The sequence below is a fragment of the Hordeum vulgare genome, chromosome 1H (genome assembly GCF_904849725.1).
Source record: "Hordeum vulgare subsp. vulgare chromosome 1H, MorexV3_pseudomolecules_assembly, whole genome shotgun sequence".
In the NCBI taxonomy this organism is placed as follows: Eukaryota; Viridiplantae; Streptophyta; class Magnoliopsida; order Poales; family Poaceae; genus Hordeum; species Hordeum vulgare.
In genome coordinates this window covers 180,895,154-180,910,556 of record NC_058518.1, presented here as the reverse complement: position 1 = coordinate 180,910,556, position 15,403 = coordinate 180,895,154, and positions in this window count along the sequence as shown.

The window sequence follows — 15,403 nt, the reverse complement described above, 5'->3', positions numbered from 1 at the left end:
CCCAACGAGGAGCAGAAGGAACTTACAAGTGGTTTTCAGCAAGGTATTCTCTACAAGCACTGAAATTATCGGTAACAGATAGTTGTGTGATAAGATGATTCGTAGCAAGTAACAAAAGTAACAAAGGTGCAACAAAGTTGCCCAATTCCTTTTGTAGCAAGATACAAGCCTGGACAAACTCTTATAGGAGGAGAAACGCTCCCGAGGACACATGGGAATTTCTGTCGAGCTAGTTTTCATCATGTTCATATGATTCGCGTTCACTACTTTGATAGTTTGATATGTGGGTGGACCGGTGCTTGGGTGCTTCCCTTACTTGGACAAACATCCCACTTATGATTAACCCCTCTCGCAAGCATCCGCAACTACGAAAGAAGAATTAAGACAAAGTCTAACCATAACATTAAACTAGTGGATCCAAATCAGCCCCTTACGAAGCAATGCATAAACTAGGGTTTAAGCTTCTCTCACTATAGCAACCCCTCATCTACTTATTACTTCCCAATGCCTTCCTCTAGGCCCAAATAATGGTGAAGTGTTATGTAGTCGACATTCACATAACATCACTAGAGGAAAAACAACATACACCGCATCAAAATATTGAACGAATACCAAATTCACATGACTACTTATAGCAAGACTTATCCCATGTCCTCAGGAACAAAAGTGACTACTCACAAAGCATAATTATGTTCATGACCAGAGAGGTATTGAATAGCATCAAGGATCTGAACATATAATCTTCCACCGAGTAATCCAACTAGCATCAACTACATAGAGTAATTAACACTACTAGCAACCTTACAAGTACCAATCGGAGTCGCGAGATGGAGATTGGTTACAAGAGATGAACTAGGGTTTGGAGATGAGATGGTTGATATGTCCATTTTGCATCATGTTTTCATGTTGATATTTATGGCTTCTTGGGCTGTTATTTCACTTCACGGTACAATACTTATGCCTTTTCTCTCTTATTTTGCAAGGTTTACATGAAGAGGGAGAATGCCGGCAGCTGGAATTCTGACCTGAAAAAGGAGCAAAGTTGAGATACCTATTCCGCGCAACTCCAAACGCCGTAAAAATCAACGATGATATTTTTTGGATTTATCAAAAATACTGGACCGAAGAAGCGCGAGAGGGGCGCTAGCAGGTGGCCACAAGCCTACTAGGCGCGGCCACCCCCTGGCCGCGCCTAGGGGGCTTGTTGGCAGCCTGCTGGCCCACTGGCCCCCTCTTCTTCTATATGAAGGGTTTCGTCCGGAAAAAAATCAGAGAGGACCTTTTTCATGGATTCGCCACCGCCACGAGGCGGAACTTGAGCAGAACCAATCTAGAGCTCCGGCAGGACGATCCTGTCGGGAAACTTCCCTCCCGGATGGGGAATTTGTCGCCATCGTCATCACCAACACTCCTCTCATCAGAGGGGGCTCGTCACCATCAACATCTTCATCAGCACCATCTCATCTCCAAACCCTAGTTCATCTCTTGTAACCAATATCTGTCTTGCGACTCCGATTGGTACTTGTAAGGTTGCTAGCAGTGCTGATTACTCTTTGTAGTTGATGCTAGTTGGATTACTTGGTGGAAGAGTATATGTTCAGATCCTTGATGCTACTCATTACCTCTCTGGTCATGAATATGGTTATGCTTTGTGAGTAGTTACTTTTGTTCCTCACGACATGGGATATGTCATGCTAATAGTAGTCATGTGAATTTGGTATTCGTTTGGTAATTTGATGTGTTGTATGTTGTTTTTCCTCTAGTGGTGTTATGTGAACGTCGACTACATAACACTTCACCATTATTTGGGCCTAGAGGAAGGCATTGGGAAGTAGTAAGTAGATGATGGGTTGCTAGAGTGATAGAAGCTTAAACCCTAGTTTATGCGTTACTTCGTAAGGGGCTGATTTGGATCCACTAGTTTAATGCTATGGTTAGACTTTGTCTTAATTCTTATTTCGTAGTTGCGGATGCTTGCAAGAGGGGTTAATCATAAGTGGGATGCTTGTCTAACTAAGGGCAGTACCCAAGCGCCAATCCACCAACATATCAAACTATCAAAGTAACGAACGCGAATCATATGATCATGATGAAAACTAGCATGACAGAAATTCCCATGTGTCCTCGGGAGCGTTTTTCCTCCTATAAGACTTTGTCCAGGCTTGTCCCTTGCTACAAAATGGATTGGGCCACTTCGCTGCACCGTTGCTACTTTTGTTACTTGTTGCTTGCTACGAATCATCTCACCACACAATCACTTGTTACTGATAATTTCAGTGCCTCTAGATTTTACCTTGCTGAAAACCACTTGCCAGATCCTTCTCCTCCTCGTTGGGTTCGACACTCTTACTTATCGAAAGGACACGATTGATCCCCTATACTTGTGGGTCGTCAAGACTCGTTTCTCGCGCTGTTGCCGGGGAGTGAAGCGCCTTTGGTAAGTGGAACTTGGTAAGGAAACATTCATATAATGTGCTGAAATTTAATGTCACTTGTCACTATGGATACTAATCCTTTGAGGGGCTTGTTCAGGGTATCTTCACCTCGAACGGAACCACAAAGAGATGCTCCTCAACCTACTGGACCTACTGAAAATATTTTCTTTGAATTTCCTTCGGGTATGCTTGAGAAACTGCTAGCTAATCCTTTTACAGGAGATGGAACATCACATCCAGACTTGCATCTAATCTATGTAGATGAAGTTTGTGGTTTATTTAAGCTTGCAGGTTTGCCCGAGGATGAGGTCAAGAAGAAGGTATTTCCTTTATCTTTGAAGTATAAGTCGTTGGCATGGTATAGGCTATGTGATGATACTGGATCATGGGACTACAATCGGTTGAAATTGGAATTTCATCAAAAGTTTTATCCTATGCATTTAGTACATCGTGATCAGAATTATATTTACAATTTTTGGCCTCGTGACAGAGAAAGCATCGCTCAAGCTTGGGGGAGGCTTAAATCAATGTTATATTCATGCCCCAATCATGAGCTCTCGAGAGAAATTATCATTCAGAACTTCTATGCTCGGCTTTCTCATGATGATCGCACCATGCTTGACACTTCTTGTACCGGTTCTTTATGAAGAGAGATATTGACTTCAAATGGAATTTATTGGAGATAATTAAACGCAACTCTAAAGATTGGGAGCTTGAAGAAGGTAAGGAGTCAGATATGAATTTCAAGTTTGATTGCGTTAAATCCTTTGTTGAAACAAATACTTTTTGTGACTTTAGCGCTAAGTATGGACTTGACTCTGAAATAGTAGCTTCACTGTGTAAATCTTTTGCTGCTCATATTGATCTCCCCAAAGATAAGTGGTTTAAATATCATCCTCCTTTAGAAGTCAATGTAGTTAAACCCACTCCAGTTGAAGAGAGAGTCATTGCCTATAATGATCCTATTGTTCCCTGTGCTTACATTGAGAAACCACCTTTCCCTGTTAGGATAAAGGTCATTCTAAAGCTTCAACTGTGATACGTAGAGGCTACATTATAACACCTACACCCCCTGAACAAATTAGAGTTGAACCTAGCATTGCTATTATCAAAGATCTTCTATCTAACGATGTTGAGGGACATAATATTCACTTCTGTGAAGATGCTGCTAGAATTGTTAAACCTCACGCTAGAGACAAACATAGGCCTGTTGTTGGCATGCCTGTTGTTTCTGTTAAGATAGGAGATCATTGCTATCATGGTTTATGTGACGTGGGTGCTAGTGTTAGTGCAATACCTCAATCCTTATATGATGAAATCAAAGATGAGATTGCACCTGTTGAGATAGAGCCTATTGATGTCACTATTCAGCTTGCCAATAGAGATACTATCTGCCCTGTGGGAATTGTTAGGGATGTTGAAGTCTTGTGTGGTAAAACGAAGTATCCTACTAATTTCCTCGTTCTTGCTACCACACAAGATAGCTTTTGTCCCATCATATTTGGGAGACCCTTCCACAATACCGTCAATGCTCATATTGTGTTGGCTTTGAAGGTGTATCACATGAGTTCAATTTCTCCAAGTTTGGTAGACAACCTCATGAAAAGGAGTTGCCTAGTAGGGATGAAACTATTGCCTTAGCTTCTATTACCGTGCCTCCTACTGATCCCTTAGAGCAATACCTGCTTGAGCATGAAAATGATATGCATATTGATGAAAGGGATGAGATAGATAGAGTTGTCTTAGAACAATATCCTATCCTTATGAATAACTTGCGTGTTGAACTGCTTGGGGATCCACACCCACCAATGGATGATCCTGTGTTTGAGCTTAATTAGTTGCCAAATACTCTTAAGTATGCTTATCTGGATGAAAAAGAGATATATCCTGTTATTATTAGTGCTACCCTCTCAGAGCATGAAGAAAATAAGTTACTAAAAACTCCGAGGAAGCACTGTGCTGCTATTGGATATACTCTTGATGATCTTAAGGGCATTAGTCCCACTCTATGCCAGCACAAGATCAAAATAGATCCTGATTTCAAACCAGTTCCTGATCATCAAAGGAGATTAAATCCTAAGATGAAAGAGGTAGTAAGAAAAGAAATGCTAAAGCTCCTGGAAGCAAGTATTATCTATCTTGTTGCTCATAGCGATTGGGTGAGTCCGGTGCATTGCGTCCCTAAGAAGGGAGGCATTACCATTGTCCCTAATGATAAGGATGAATTGATCCCATAGAGGATTATTACTTGCTATAGTATGGTGATTGATTTTAGGAAACTGAATAAAGCCACTAGGAAAGATTATTACCCTTTTCCTTTTTTCGACCAAATGTTAGAAAGACTGTCTAAACACACACACACTTCTGCTTTCTAGACGGTTACTATGGTTTCTCCCAATTCCAGTTGCACAATCTGATCAGGAGAAAACCACTTTCACCTGCCCTTTCGGTACCTTTGCTTATAGACGTATGCCTTTTGGCTTATGTAATGCACCTGCCACCTTTCAAAGATGTATGATGGCTATATTCTCTGACTTTTGTGAAAAGATTGTTGAGGTTTTCATGGATGACTTCTCCGTTTACGGTTCTTCCTTTGATGATTGCCTCAGCAACCTTGATCGAGTCTTGCAGAGATGTAAAGACACCAATCTTGTCTTGAATTGGGAGAAGTGTCACTTTATGGTTAATGAAGGAATCGTCTTAGGACATCAAATTTCTGAAAGAGGTATTGAAGTCGATAAGGCTAAGGTTGATGCAATCGAGAAAATGCCATACCACACAGATATCAAAGGTATAAGAAGTTTCCTTGGTCATGCTGGTTTCTATAGAAGATTCATTAAAGACTGCTCTAAGTTTCTAGGCCTCTTACCAATCTCTTGCAAAAGGATATTCCTTTTGTTTTTGACGATGATTGTGAGGAAGCCTTCGAAATACTTAAGAAGGCTTTGATAACTGCACCAATTGTTCAACCACCTGATTGGAACTTACCTTTTGAAATCATGTGTGATGCTAGTGATTATGTTGTTGGTGTTGTTCTAGGGAAAAGAGTTGATAAGAAGTTGAATGTTATTCAGTATGCTAGTAAAACTCTAGACAGTGCCCAAAGAAACTATGCTACTACGGAAAAGGAATTTTTAACAGTCGTGTTTGCATGTGAAAAGTTCAGGTCTTACGTAGTTGATTCCAAAGTCACTATTCACACTGATCATGCTACTGTTAAGTACATTATGGAGAAGAAAGACCCTAAACCTAGACTTATCAGATGGGTTCTCTTGCTACAAGAATTTGATTTCCATGTTGTCGACAGGAAGGGTGATGATAACCCAGTAGCAGATAACTTGTCTAGGTTGGAGAACGTTCTTGATGACCCACAACCTATTGATGATAGCTTTCCTGATGAGCAATTGAATGTCATCAATGCTTCACGTAGTGCACCGTGGTATGCTGATTATGAAAACTATATCGTTGCCAAATATATACCATCTAGTTTCACAAACCAGCAAAAGAAGAAATTCTTCGTTGACTTGAGACATTACTTTTGGGATGATCCTCACCTTTATATGGAAGGACTAGATGGTGGTATTAGACGTTGTGTACCTGAACATGAACATGGACAGGTCCTACAGAAGTGTCAATCCGAGGCCTACGGAGGACACCATGCGGGAGATAGAACTGCACACAAGGTATTGCAATCAGGTTTCTATTGGCCCGCTCTGTTCAAGGATGCCCGTAAGTTTGTCTTGTCTTGTGACGAATGTCAAAGAATAGGTAATATTAGCAAACGTCAGGAAATTCCTATGAACTATTCACTTGTCATTGAACCATTTGATGTCTGGGGCTTTGATTATATGGGACCTTTTCCAAAATCCAACCGGTATACTCATATCCTAGTTGTTGTTGATTACGTCACTAAGTGGGTAGAAGGTATCCCCACCAGTAGTGCTGATCACAACACCTCTATCAGGATTCTTAAAGAAGTTATTTTCCCTAGATTTGTAGTCCCTAGATATCTAATGACCGACGGTGGTTCACATTTCATTCATGGTGCTTTCCGTAAAATGCTTTCTAAGTACGATGTCAACCATAGAATTGCGTCTCCCTATCACCCTCAGTCCAGTGGTCATGTAGAGCTAAGCAATAGAGAGATTAAACTAATTTTGCAAAAGACCGTCAACAGGTGTAGAAAGAATTGGTCTAAGAAGCTCGATGATGCACTGTAGGCTTATAGAACTGCCTATAAGAATCCCATGGGCATGTCTCCGTACAAAATGGTGTACGGTAAAGCATGTCATTTACCTCTTGAGCTAGAGCATAAAGCTTATTGAGCAATCAAAGAGATCAACTTTGACTTGAAACTTGCTGGTGAGAAGAGGTTATTTGACATTAGCTCACTTGATGAATGGAGAACTCATGCATATGAGAATTCCAAGTTGTTTAAAGAAAAGGTTAAGAGGTGGCATGATAAGAGGATACAAAAGCGTGAGTTCAATGTAGGTGATTATGTCTTGCTATATAACTCTCGTTTAAGATTCTTTGCAGGCGAGCTTCTCTCTAAATGGGAAAGTCCCTATGTTGTGGAGGAAGTATATCGTTCTGGTGCTATCAAGATCAACAACACGGAAGGTAATTGTCCGAGAGTTGTAAATGGGCAGAGAATCAAGCATTATATCTCAGGTACTCCCATAAATGTTGAAAGTAATATTATCAATACCATAACCCCGGAAGAATACCTAAGGGATATTTATCAGCCTGTTTCAGACTCCGAAAACGAAGAGGTATGTGATTCGGTAAGAAAACAGAGTCCAAAACTTTTCCAGTATGAAATTTTCCCCGTTTTGGAATTTTTGAAAAAATACAAAAAATGGAAGTAGTCCGGAAAGTGTGCGAGGAGGTGACAAGCCTGCCAGGCGCGGGCCCACCCTCTAGCCGCGCCTGGGGGGCTTGTGGCCACCTCGTGCACCTCCCGGACTCCGTTTTTGTGCGGAGTACTCCTTCTGGTTTGGAAAAAATCAATATATATATTCTCCCGTGAGGTCTGACCCCTGTATCACGCAGATTTTCTCTGTTTTTGTTTCGAGCCTGTTTCTGTTGCAGATCTAGATCGCTATGACATCCCCAAAAGCTCCGAAGGACAAGATCTTCGAGAAGGTCATCAATCCCTACCTCACGGGAGTACTGCAACACCCTCAATCTATCAAGATGCGCGAGGGGATGTTACACATCCCTAATGTTGAGGGGCCCAAGAAGACCGGAAGCATGGAGACGAGGCTCGAAGCAATGGAGCAACAAGTCTTCAAGTGACAAGGGATGGTGGAGCGTGGACTCAACACCAACCACATGATGATCATGGAGTTCACCAACAAGCACAGGACTGATGCCAATGACATTGGGAAGCACCTCTCCAGGCTCTATGACAGGATTGATCAACTCCAGGCCCAGATCTATGACCTGCAGAACCAAAACTATGATTATGAGTATAGGTTTAAATCAATACGATTGGCTACAGATTTGGGGATTATGGAGACTCGTTCATCTTTCCATGATGGAGCACCTATGCATTGGAAGACGGAGGATCAAGACCATGTTGCAACAACTCCACCACCATCACCACCAAAGGAAGACAACTGAGCATAGGCATGGGCAATCCCCTTGGGTTGTGCCAAGCTTGGGGGAGTTGCCCCGGTATCGTATCACCATCACATCTTTTGCCTTTACCTTTGTTTCAGTTTGTTCCTTTTCAGTTTTCAATTTCTCGAGTAGAATAAAAGTATTAGTGTTTTAGTCTTGAGTTTTGCTTTGTGTCTCCCCCGATGTATTCGAGCTCGTGAGACATATAATAAAGAGTGTCTTAGTTGAAGGGCTTTGCCTCTTGCCATGATCAATATATTGAGAAAAGAACAAAAGCATGAAAGATCATGTAATGATCTTATGGGAAGTGATGGCTTCACATATAAAAAGAATGATGATTGAGACTTCTTGAGGGTAGACAAACATAGACCTTGGTCATCGTTGCAATTAATAGGAAGTGATAAAGAAGGAGAGGTTCACATATAAATACATCATCTTTGGCACCATCTGTGATTGTGAACACTCACTAAACTATTACATGCCTAGAAGTAGATGTTGGACAAGGAAGACAACATAATGTATTGTGTTTCCTTGGTTCCGAACAATGTTATATGATTAGAGATCCCTTAGCATGTGACGATTGCTTCCACCTCATATTAGCCAAAACTCCCGCACCAAGTAGAGATACTACTTGTGCATCCATAAACCTTCAACCCAGTTTTGCCATGAGAGTCCACCATACCTACCTATGGATTGAATAAGATCCCTCAAGTAAGTTGTCATCGGTGCAAGCAATAAAAATTTCTCTTTAATATGTATGATCTATTAGTGTGTGGAAAATAAGCTTTGTATGAACCTGTGATGAGGAAGACATAAAAGCGACAGACTGCATAATAAAGTTCTTTATCACAGGAGGCAATATAAAGTGACGTTCCTCTGCACTAAGAGGACACGCATCCAAACCTCAAAAGTGCATGACAACCTGTGCTTCCCTCTGCGAAGGGCTTATCTTGTACCTTTACTTTTTGTCCCTGAAATAGTCATGGTGATCTTCACCAATTCCTTGTTTCTCCTTTATCTTGGTTAACGTCATATGCTTGGGAAAGATCTATATTCATATGTCAACTTGGAAGTAAGTATTCATGAATTATTATTGTTGACATTACCCTTGAGGTAAGCAGTTGGGAGGCAAAACTATAATCCCCTATCTTTCTCTGTGTCGAGCTGAAACTTTGATCTCATGAGTACCACGTGAGTTGTAGCAATTATAGAGAACGAAAGAATGATTGAGTATGAGGATTTGTTTTACAAGCTCTTATTTGACTCTTTTTGATGTTGTGATAAATTGCAATTGCTTCAATGACTAAAGGCTATCGGTTGTTACTTCTCGGTAAGGTTCTTAATCCATGCTTTACTTTGTGAAGGAATTGTCACTTCAGCATGAGAGATTATATGTTGGTATTATTGCTCTGATCATGATCATGATGCATGGATGTTCGTATCTGTGTTTGTCGACACCTCTCTCCCTAAACATGTGGACATATTTATTGAGCTAGGCTTTCTCTTGAGGACAAGCGAGGTCTAAGCTTGGGGAGTTGATACGTCCATTTTGCATCATGTTTTCATGTTGATATTCATAGCTTCTTGGGCTGTTATTTCACTTCATGGTACAATACTTATGCCTTTTCTCTCTTATTTTGCAAGGTTTACATGAAGAGGGAGAATGCCGACAGCTGGAATTCTGGCCTAAAAAAGGAGCAAAGTTGAGATACCTATTCTGCGCAACTCCAGACGCCGTAAAAATCAACGATGATTTTTTTCTAGATTTATAAAAAATATTGGGCCGAAGAAGCGCCTGAGGGGCGCCAGCAGGCGGAAACAAGTCTGTTAGCTGCGGCCACCCCCAGGCCGCGCCTAGGGGGCTTGTGGGCAGCCTGCTAGCCCACTAGCCCCCCTCTTCTGCTATATGAAGGGTTTCTTCCGGAAAAAATAAGAGAGGAGCATTTTCGTGGATTCGCCGCCGCCACAAGGAGGAACTTGAGCATAATCAATCTAGACCTCCGGCAGGACGATCCTGCCGGGGAAACTTCCCTCCCGGAGGGGGAAATCGTCGCCATCGTCATCACCAACACTCCTCTCATCGGAGGGGACTCGTCACCATCAACATCTTCATCAGCACCATCTCATCTCCAAACCCTAGTTCATCTCATGTAACCAATCTCCGTCTCGCGACTCCGATTGGTACTTGTAGGGTAGCTAGTAGTGTTGATTACTCTTTGTAGTTGATGCTAGTTGGATTACTTGGTGGAAGAGTTTATGTTCAGATTCTTGATGCTACTCATTACCTCTCTGGTCATGAATTTGATTATGCTTTGTGAGTAGTTACTTTTGTTCCTGAGGACATGTGATAAGTCATGCTAATAGTAGTCATGTGAATTTGATATTCGTTCGGTAATTTGATGTGTTGTATGTTGTTTTTCCTCTAGTGGTGTTATGTGAACATCGACTACATAACACTTCACCATTATTTGTGCCTAGAGGAAAGCATTGGGAAGTAGTAACTAGATCATGGGTTGCTAGAGTGATAGAAGCTTAAACCCTAGTTTATGTGTTACTTCGTAAGGGGCTGATTTGGATCCACTAGTCTAATGCTATGGTTATACTTTGTCTTAATTCTTCTTTCGTAGTTGCAGATGCTTGCAAGAGGGGTTAATCATAAGTGAGATGCTTGTCCAAGTAAGGGCAGTACCCAAGCGCCGGTCCACCCACATATCAAACTATCAAAGTAACGAACGCGAATCATATGAACATGATGAAAACTAGCATGACAGAAATTCCCATGTGTCCTCGGGAGCGTTTTTCCTCCTATGAGACTTTGTCCAGGCTTGTACCTTGCTACAAAAGGGATTGGGCCACTTTTCTGCAGCGTTTCTACTTTTGATACTTGTTGCTTTCTACGAATCATCTCACCGCACAATCACTTGTTACCGATAATTTCAGTGCGTGCAGATTTTACCTTGCTGAAAACCACTTGTCAGATCCTTCTGCTCCTCCTTGGGTTCGACACTCTTACTTATCGAAAGGACTACGATTGATCCCCTATACTTGTGGGTCATCAATGGTGTTGATGAATATGGTGATGGTGATGAGTCCCCTCCGATGAGAGGAGTGTTGGTGATGACGATGGCGAAGATTTCCCCCTCCGGGAGGGAAGTTTCCCCGACAGGACGACCCTGCCGGAGCTCTAGATTGGTTCTGCTCAAGTTCCTCCTCGTGGTGGCGGCGATTCCTCCCGAAAGCCTTCTCCTGATTTTTTTCTGGAACGAAACCCTCCTTATAGAAAAAGATGGAGCCAGAGGGGCAACAGGGGGCCCACATGCAACCTAGGCGCGACCAGGGGAGTGGGCCGCGCCTGGCAGACTTGTGGCCTCCTGGTGGCTCCCCTCTAGTACTTCTTCCGCCCAGTATTTTTTATAAATTCCAAAACAATTCCTCGTTGATTTTCATGGCTTTTGGAGTTGCGCAGAATAGGTATGTCAAACTTGCTCCCTTTTCAGACCAGAATTCTAGCTGTCGGCATTCTCCCTCTTCATGTAAACCATGTAAAATAAGAGATAAAAGGCATAAGTATTGTACCGTGAAGTGTAATAACAGCCCATAAAGCGATAAATATCATAATAAAAGCATGATGCAAAATGGACGTATCAACTCCCCCAAGCTTAGACTTCGCTTGTCCTCAAGCGGAAACCAAGATCAAGAAATATGCCCACATGTTTAGAGATGGAGGTGTCGACAAAACAAAATACGGACATGCAGGCATCATGATCATATTTAGAACAACAATAACATCATATAATCTCTTATGCTAAAGTGATAATTCCTTCACAAAGTAAAGTATGGGTCAAGAACCTTATTGAGAATTAACAACCAATAGCCTTTAGTCATTGAAGCAATTGCAATTTATCATAACATTGGAAAGAGTCAAATAAGAGCTGGTAAAGCAAATCCACATACTCAATCATCCTTTCGTCTTCTACAATTCCTAAAACTCACATGGTACTCATGAGATCAAAGTTTCAGTTGGACACAAAGAAAGATAGGGCTTATAGTTTCGCCTCCCGACTACATACCTCAAGGGTAATGTCAGCAATAATAATTCATGAATACTTACTTCCAAGTTGACATATGAATATAGATCTTTCCCTAGCACATGACGTTAGCCAAGATAAAGGCGAAATAAGGAATTGGTATCGATCACCATGACACTTTTAAGGACAAAAAGTAAAGGTACAAGATAGGCCCTTCGTAGAGGGAAGCAGAGGTTGTCATGCGCTTTTGAGGTTTGGATGTGTGACCTCTTAGTGTGAAGGAACATCACATTATATTGCCTCCTATGATAAAGAACTTTATTATGCAGTCCGTTGTTTTATGTCTTCTTCATCAGAGGTTCATATACAACTTATTTTCCATGCACTAATAGATCATACATATTTAGGGAGCAATTTTTTTATTGCTTGCACCGATGACAACTTACTTGAGGGACCTTCTTCAATCCATAGGTAGGTATGGTGGACCCTCATGGCAAATATGGGTTGAAGGTTTATGGATGCACAAGTGGTATCTCTACTTAGTGCGGAAGTTTTGGCTGATATGAGGTGGAAGCAATCGTCACATGCTAAGGGATCTCTAGTCATATAAATTTGTTCGGAACCAAGCAAAAATAATTCATTATGTTGTCTTCCTTGTCCAACATCTACTTCTAGGCATGTAATAGTTTAATGAGTGTTCACAATCACAGATGGTGTCAAAGATGATATATTTATGTGAACCTCTCCTTCTTTATCACTTCCTATTAATTGCAACAATGACCAAGGTATACGTTTGTTCACCCACAACATGTTTCAATCATCATTCTTTTTATATGTGGAGCCATCACTTCCCCTAAGATCATTACATGATCTTTTATGCTTTTGTTCTTTTATCATTCTTTTCTTTAGATCATGGCATTAGGCAAGGCCCTTAACTAAAACTCTCTTTATTATATGACTCACGAGCTCGAATACATTGGGGGTGAGATAGAGCAAAACTCAAGCCTAGAACACTAAGAACTTTATTCTACTAGAGAAAGATAAAACCAAAAAGGATCAAACTAAGAAAAAGGTAAAAGATGTGATGGTGATACGATACCGGGGCAACTCCCCCAAGCTTGGCACAAGCCAAGGGGATTGCCCATACCCGTGCTTAATTGTCTTCCTTCAAAGGTGATGGTGGTGGAGTTGTTGCAACCTGGGTTTGATCCTCCGTCTTCCAAGGTATAGGTGCTCCATCATGGAAAGATGATCGAGTCTCCGGCATCCTCAAATCTGCAGCCAACCGTATTGATTTAAATCTATACTCATACTCACAGTTTTGGTTTTGCAGGTCATAGATCTGGGCTTGGAGGTGATCAATTCTGTCATAGAGCCTGGAGAGGTTCTTCCCGATGTCGTTGGCATCGATCTTGTGCTTGTTGGTGAACTCCATGATCATCATGTGGATGGCGTTGAGTCCGCGTTCCACCATCCCTTGGCACTTGAAGACTTGTTGCTCCATTGCTTCGAGCCTAGCCTCCACGCTTCCAGTCTTCTTGGCCCCCTCAACATCACAGATGTGCAGCACCCCCTCATGCATCTCGATAGATTGAGGGTGTTGTAGCACTCCCGCGACGTAGCGATTGATGACCTTCTCGAAGAACTTGTCCTTCGAAACTTTTGGGGATGCCATAGCGATCTAGATCTGTCTGCACAGTAGCTTGAAACGAAAACACTGCATATTTGCGTGATACGAGGGTCAGTCCTTCTGGGAGAATATATAATGAATTTTTCCCGATCAAAAGGAGTACTCCGTAAGAAAACGGAGTCCGGGAAGCACACGAGGTGCCCACAAACCACCCAGGCGCGGCCAGGGGGGTAGGCCGCGCCTGGCAGGCTTGTCGCCTCCTCGTGCACTTTCTGGACTACTTTAAATTTTTTCTATTTTTCTAAAAATTCCAAAACGGAGAAAAATTGCTACTGGAAAAGTTTTGGAGTCGGTTTAATTACTGAATCACATACCTCTTTGTTTTTGGAGTCTGAAACAGGCTGATAAATATCCCTTATGTACTCCTCCGGAGTTATGGTATTAATAACATTGCTTTCAACATTTATGGGAGTACCTGAGATATAATGCTTGACTCTTTGCCCATTTACCACTCTCGGAAAATTACCTTCCGTGTTGTCGATCTTTATGGCACTGGAACGATATACTTCTTCAACAATGTAAGGACCTTCCCATTTAGAGAGAAGCTTGCGTGCAAAAAATCTTAAACGAGAATTGTATAGCAAGACATAATCACCTACATTGAACTCACGTTTTTGTATCCTTTTATCATGCCACATCTTAACCTTTTCTTTGAACAACTTGGCATTTTCATATGCATGAGTTCTCCATTTATCAAGTGAGCTAATATCAAATAACCTCTTCTCACCAGCAAGTTTGAAATCAAAGTTGAGCTCTTTGATTGCCCAATAAGCCTTATGCTATAGCTGAAGAGGTAAATGACATGCTTTACCGTAAACCATTTTGTGCGGAGACATGCTCATGGCATTCTTATAAGCAGTTCTATAAGCCCACAGTGCATCATCAAGCTTCTTAGACCAATTCTTTCTAGACCTATTAACTGTCTTTTGCAGAATTAGTTTAATCTCTCTATTGCTTAGCTCTACTTGACCATTGGACTGAGGATGATATGGAGACGCAACTCTATGGTTGACATAATACTTAGCAAGCATTTTACGGAAAGCACCATGAATGAAATGTGAACCACCATTAGTCATCAAATATCTAGGGACTCCAAATCTAGGGAAAATAACTTCTTTAAGCATCCTTATAGAGGTGTTGTGATCAACACTACTAGTTGGGATAGCTTCTACCCACTTAGTAACATAATCAACAACAACTAGGATATGAGTATACCCGTTGGATTTTGGAAAAGGTCCCATATAATCAAAAACCCAAACATCAAATGGTTCAATGACAAGTGAATAATTCATAGGCATTTCCTGACGTTTACTGATGTTACCTATTCTTTGGCATTCATCACACGACAAGACAAACTTACGGGCATCCTTGAAGAGAGTAGACCAATAGAAACCTGATTGCAATACCTTGTGTGGAGTTCTATCTCCTGCATGGTGTCCTCCGTAAGCCTCAGAGTGACACTTCTGTAGGATCTGTCCCTGTTCATGCTCAGGTACACAACGTCTAATAACACCATCTACTCCTTCCTTATAAAGTCGAGGATCATCCCAAAAGTAATATCTCAAATCAAAGAAGAATTTCTTCTTTTGTTGGTATGTGAAACTAGGTGGTATATATTTGGC